Source organism: Miscanthus floridulus, chromosome 2 (genome assembly GCF_019320115.1).
Source record: "Miscanthus floridulus cultivar M001 chromosome 2, ASM1932011v1, whole genome shotgun sequence".
NCBI classification, from domain to species: Eukaryota; Viridiplantae; Streptophyta; class Magnoliopsida; order Poales; family Poaceae; genus Miscanthus; species Miscanthus floridulus.
Window position 1 is genome coordinate 54,519,474 of NC_089581.1, and position 6,919 is coordinate 54,526,392.

The window sequence follows — 6,919 nt, forward strand, 5'->3', positions numbered from 1 at the left end:
CGGTCAGCCCGGCCTAAACCTGACCCAACTTGCAAAATGCTTAGGTCTAGCCATGGCCCCGCGTGTGAGAGCTCCTCCTCGGGCAGCTTCGTTGTGGTCGCGACCTAATGAAGTCAACCTGATGGGTGGTTGACATGTGGGGTCTGGTGCCTGTAGTTTTTTCAAAAGGAACAATTGTTCAACCAAATGGCTTTTGTCTTTCCCACAGACCAGAACTCGTACAACAACTTTTCGAGAAGCCATGGCTCAACCAAATACACCTAACTCAAATTTGGAAGTTGGAACTAAGATCCTTGTTCACATAATGCGGCCTCTTGAATGCCACACACTAGAACAAGTTATCAGAACGATGGTTTTATCTAGTATAGCTAGCTTTTCTTGAAGCTTCAAGTAACTAATAATAATAAGAACGTAAAGATGGCATCGCTTTTTGTTAAGCGCTGAAGCTTTTAGAACCTCATCTTTCTTGAATCTTTCTTATAAATAAAAAAGAACTCAAAACTAGACATCTCGCAATATTTTCATTAAGGGGGATTGGTTATTAATTCTGGCCACAAAAAAAGGACCTTTAATAACTGCTCATTCCATTCTAAATTATAAGTGCCTTTTCAGATACAAATAAAAAGTGTGGCTTCAGTGATCTCCAGAAGAACGTTTGAGGTGTATAGGTTGTAGCTTCTAGGGGTGTGCGTGTGTGGTGATATAAGTGTGTTGTGTAGAATACAAATTCTACAACTTATACACTATGAGTCCAGGCTCAAAAAAAAAGATACAAATAAAAAACTAGGTACTAAAAAAAATTATAACAACTCGTAACTTAGATCTCTCCCACCGTACTACATACTTCAGCTTTTTTTTTTGAGGTCCTTTTTTTCGTGGCCAGAATTAATAACCAATCCCCCTTAATGAAAAGCCTCTCGCATCCACCACCAGCCGGCCAGTTCTGTGTTCTTCTTGCACACACACTAAGGCCCCGTTTAGTTCCACCCAAAAGCCAAAATTTTTTACATAGTAACCATCACATCGAATCTTGCGGCACATGCATGGAGTACTGAATGTAGACGAAAAAAAAACTAATTACACAGTTAGTCGAGAAATTGTGAGACGAATCTTTTAAGCCTAAATAGTCCATAATTAGACAATTTTTACCAAATACAAACGAAAGTGCTACAGTAGCCAAAAGCCAAAAATTTTCGGAACTAAACACGCCCTAACCCTTGAGCAAGCACAATAAATGTATGCACACACACAGATGACAGACCCAGCTCTGGTTGGACCTAACACAAGACTGACCGGACCAATCATGCAGTGGGTTCATGGAAATGCAGTGCATGCACGGCAAGGGAAATGGGAAATCTGCAGCCGAGCGGAGCAGACTACACCTGCACCTGCACCTACACTGCACTACGATAAATGGGAAACCTGCACCTACACTGCACTGCAGCCGAGCGTAGCAGCATTATTGCGACCCGTCAAATCACCCCCCTTGCCGCGCCGCCATGCGCCATTGCGCGGCACTGCCGCGCCAAAATCGGTGGCACGGCAGGCCCGGCCACGTCAGCAGTCAGCGATTCCGGTCGCCGCCACGTCAGCCCGCTGCCGCGCCACCATGCATGGCGCGGCACAGGTATTTGGCCGCGCCAGAGCAATAGGCGCGGCCAAAAGTGTTAGTTTTTTAAAAAAACCGACGGTATTAGATTTAAAATTAATTTTCAAAAAGTGTTAAAATTAAAAAAAAAATCCCCTGGGCTGGGTTTTCAAAGTGGGAGAAGCCCCAGTACGTCTTCAGGGAGTACGGTGGGTGGATGGTTGGTCCTTCAGTTGTGATCTTGGCAATCTGTCATTCAACAGCTGGTTAGAGCAATCTGTAATCATATGCTGAATGTTTACAGGTTCAACAAACTAAGCACATTAACCATGATTAATGGGTTGATACCTGGAACTTGTTGATAGATGACCTGTCGCGGTACAGCAAGACCAGCAAGCACTTCTCAACCAGCTTTACAGCTTCTTCAAAAGTAATATCCTAATGCCATTCAGCACGAAGTATCGGGATTGCCAGATGATTTCCAAATCCAGTAGCAACATAGTTTTCCTCAAAATGGGTACCAATCATGTTAACCTGCACAGGCCAAGAATTAGGCATAAGATGTTGACAATCCTAATTTTAAATCTCACAAAATCAATAAAAAGATCCCAAGGCTGCTAGTTAGACAATCGATATGAGACACCATACTTAGTATGGGAGTTGCCGCTGATCTGTGACATCAATAGATATAGCATGGTACGCAGGCCCAGCTCTGAGTCTAGGCGGCCGGAGCGACGGCCAAGGGCCCAAGCCATCGGGGGGGCCAAAAAATTTCATGTATATGTATATGAGTATATGTTATATATGTATATTATATTGTATATACTTTGTTCAGCAGCAGGAAGGCCCAGACCTACAAGCCCATGCGGTGGCTCCTTGCAGCCAGCGGCGCGGCGACTTGTCGACACTCTTCCCGAATTGCCGCATACAGGTAACACCTCACTACTTCTACGTTTGACCATGATCTGAATTTTGAATTTTTGATCTATCTATCTGGAATTTCTCATCTACTTATATACCATTTGTAACCATGTTAGTGATGTTTCTCTAAAATTCTATCCTGTTATTTACTTTCTGTCGCAATTTTAGGTCTAAGCGCTATGTGTTGTACTGAGAAGGATGTGTTGGATAACATTGATCTCGACATTGCTCTTAATGATTTTGCATCCAGAAATGCCAGAAGATATTTTTTCCAACAAGCCCTGAAGAATTATTTACTTATTTGAGGTAATCATAATAGTCATTTTATTTTTCTTTTAGTTTCTTCTATTGTATAAACATTGTGTTTTATGAACTATATATATACATGCCCCTATCTACCTCATACTAGTACTAGTGTATGACTTCTCATGATCATAGAGTGGGGAAAAAAATTTAGCCTAAAGGGCCCTTGCTTTCGTATTGCCCAAGGGCCATAAAATCTATAGAGCCGGCCCCGATGGTACGCGAATATGTAGTTGATCTCTGTATCGCGATGCTACTTTCGTTGGGTAGAGCAGTCAGTCCCCACCAAGGGGCTTTTTTGGGGGGTGGGGGTAGTAATTTCACTTTGTTCGTCTTCTAGTGGCAACAGTTTCTATTCCCAAGTGCCCAGTGAAAAGTAAGATACTATCATTTGAAAGAAGAGCATACCATGCCAAGATACTTCTCATCACCCTTTGGACCCTTTTTGACTCCACCAAGTACAAGTGAATTCCAGAGAGGATCAAACTTGTTGCGTCTGTTGTACATTACTCTTGTCAAATAACTGTGGATCTCTTTGGGGCCCAAGGAGTTTCCATCATCCCACATATGATCAGACAAACTGAAAAGAAAGGGCCAATGAAGAGTTTCAAATATCCATAGCATTACAGAGAAAAACATGAGTTCGCATTATGAAGTTCCATATTCACCCAATAGTTATGGAACAATTTTCTCGATCCCTATTAGTTAAGGAACATACGTTAGTTCATCCAGATAGCATAAAATCTCCTGGAAATCACTGAAGTCTCCGCTTGCTCCAATGAGGCTATGCTTGCCAACTGCCTTAATGCGTTCCACACTCTTGTATCTCAAAGTAGACCCATACGAGGCTGCAAAAAGAAGTTAGTACTAAAGTTCCCATTGTGATAATGGTATCTGTCTGTGCAGATGAACCGGGACTAACCTCCAGTGTCACATGCCATGATGACACCATCCTTGTATTTGAAGGCAATGACTGAAGTGCCAGTCACATACGGATACCTATTGATGTGAAACAATGGCCGGAGAATGTGAATGGATAGGCTTATCAAAAGCAATGCACAACAATAGAATCGAAGAAGAGTTGAATAGAAATGCCACGCTGCAAGGAAAACTTGGACAGTAGAGGTGTTCTGAAAAATAACAAGCACACAATTCATGCCAGTCATATTGCCCTCACAGAAAACGTTAGAAACAAAGGTGATAACAAGGATACTGTTCACATCTAATACTTGTAACAGTAACAGATATAGTATCGCTAATAAGCTAAAAATTTGTAAAAAGTCTATATACTAGGTCAATGTGCAGTAGTATAATCCAGTTTAGAAACATTGAACAGTATAGAATGATAATCACTTAAAAAACCTAGCCCATTGTTGCAATGGTAAGATCACACAGCAAATTAACTTATTAGGTGTAAACAGAAAAGGCAAGGGGCTGGGAATAGATAGAATAGAACATTCATGACAAGAACTCCAGAAGTAAAGGAAAAACATATTATGGGAAAGTACAAAAGCTCGAGATCTTACATGGTCAAGCTGCGCTGGCAGTTGACATCCTGCATAAAGATAGTAAACATATCATACTGTCAGTATGATGGACAGCAAAATTGAAGACACAAATCATCACCCATGCTAGCGCAACAAGAGCAGCTGAGTCCAGAAAAATTATTGCAGGCCATAAGCCGGTCAACTAAATGAAAATCAAACGCTAGAGCCACAAGGCTGAGGGGCTCGCCCGAAATGCAAGTAAAACTAAAATTTTCTAACAATGTTTCTTGGGCAAATAAAATTAATCAAGGGCAACCAATGCTAACGAAAGTAGCCATCTTTTGCTCTCCCACAGATGTATCTAGTGGCATGAAAATGTTTTCAGTCGAGATTCTAATCTGTCATGAAGCAGTAACAGAGCTCCCTCGGAATCTACGTGCGCGTTCTCCACAACGTGCTACAGTGATGTTCTCGACAAGAAGGAAAAGGCGCGCTCCAGAATAAACACAGGAGGAGGGATGCAGGGGTGGGGGAGTACCATGGAGCTGGAGGGCTGGACGAGGAGTTCCTTCTTGTGATTGAGCTTCTCCACCTCCGGCGGCGGATTCAGCACGTCGATGTCGTTCTGCGCCTCTGCGGCACCTGCAACACCACCACTTGCAAAACCACACCGATCAGAACCCAAAATCTAACCAAGAAAAAAAGAAGAGCAAGGGACCGGAAGTATTCTGTCGGAATGGGTCGCTGGGAGTACAATGGTGACAGGCTAGTGTTCGCTCCGCCGCCTCCACTTTGGAGGAGAGGATCTCCGGAGAAGGAAGCGGCGGCGGGGCGTCCGAACTCGGGAGGCAGAGCAGAGGGTCGCGGTGGTGCTTGTAGCGGAGGGTGAAGCGATCTGCAATATGGACTCGGATAGAGGAGGAGAAATTCGGAATTGGAAAAGCAAAAATTGCAGTCTTGCAGAAGAAGGACAAGCAGAAACGGCGGAGGAATCGGAACGAGTTCAGAATTCAGACTCTGTACCCTTTTTTTTTAGAATTGTACAAAAGAATTTTATTATTATTAGTGTCTGTACCCGACATACGTGGGCTGGGCTTGGCCTGACGACGCCTGAGCTTGATGGGCTCCCTGCACGACTGCACAAGACGCGGCCCTGGGATGGTCCTGTGCCGTCCAAATAGGGCCAAATGGCACCAGGCCGCCAACCAGTGCTTGAAAAGCATCTCCGCGCGGCCGACGGCGTATCCGCTATCGCCATGGTCCTTGACGAGTGAGCCACTCCACGACCTACTGAGACAACAAGCACATATTCGATCGAGCTGTCGACGTGGGGGAACAACGATATCGTGGACGGCCAGACCAAGGTTGCGTGGTCCAAAGCGTGAGTGTATCGACGACGCTCGCCGTTTTGCTAGCTTGACTGATCGAGAGCATGCATGCGTCAAGGGAAAGCCTTGCTTGCATCTCATCTCATGTGCATGCACGGTCAGTCATGCCGTTGGAGAACAGGGCACCGTACGTCCGTCCGGAATCAGAGCGTGGCAGGGAAATCCACGAAATGGCGTAGAGGCCTTGTTGCGCGCGCGGAAGGCTCGTGCGGGTCGGCCGGCCCCTCCACGCGCCCGTGCTTTACGCGTTCAGAATTTGGAACCGTAGTGCATCCTTGCTCCTACATACTTTGCGAAAATGGCGAGATGCCTGAGCGCGTGTTTAGTTCCATCCCAAAATCCTAAAAAGAGCTACAGTATCTATCACATCGAATGTTTGTGGTCTGTGCATGGAGCATTAAATGTAGATGAAAAAAAACTAATTGCATAGTTTGGTGGAAAATTACGAGACGAATGTTTTGAGTCTAATTAATCCATATTTAAATACTAATTACCAAATAAAAACGAAAGTACTACAGTAACCAAATATCCAAACTAAACACGCTCCGAAGAGGCAGGCACGAATTAAAGGAGGACGCATACGGTTCGCCGCGAATAGGTAAGGTATATAGCCGTATAGGTAGCCGTAGGGCTCACGCCGCGCACATATGCCCCATGCCCAGCAACCAAACCGTGCAAGGCTGAAAGATCAAAGACGGTGCATGTGCGTGGGTCCCAAACCGCGTGCGAACACAAGGTTGACAAGTACCCTTGTGTGTTCGTTTTGTGATGAGTGATTGTCAATGTGATCCACGAAGTAGGTTGAGTGGTGACTAACCCTACCATGGTGAAAGCTATATGTGCGACATGTCTTTTGGCTTGTGTTGTGCAGGTGTGGAGCTCGGATGTGGTGGTCGACGGCGAGGTGAAGGTCAAGGAGGACGTGCCGTGCCGACAGACCGAGAGCGGTGAAGGACGGACGTGAGGCTTGGACCGAGGGACCCAGAGGCCGGGTGACTAGCCATGGTGGCTGACACTTGGGACATCGACAAGTGCAAGAAGACATGGAGTGACGGTGTTGACCGGGTCAAGACGGCGGACGCGTGAGTCGAGCGAGGCTCAGGAGGACTTGGCGGGCCGGCCGGTCGAGGACGGCGGTGACACGCGTCGGATGGCGGGGGACGCGTATGGAGTACGCTACTCGCGGACGGTTTGATGGTTTGGGCCTCAAAACCATCGGATGGACGGTTTAC

The 6,919-nt window shown here is 45.6% G+C and overlaps 1 pseudogene; it reads right to left on the reverse strand.

Moving 5' to 3' along the window:
• Positions 1-1,496: 1,496 nt before the first annotated feature.
• Positions 1,497-5,212, reverse strand: LOC136538837 (proteasome subunit beta type-4-like; annotated as a pseudogene).
• Positions 5,213-6,919: the final 1,707 nt, after the last annotated feature.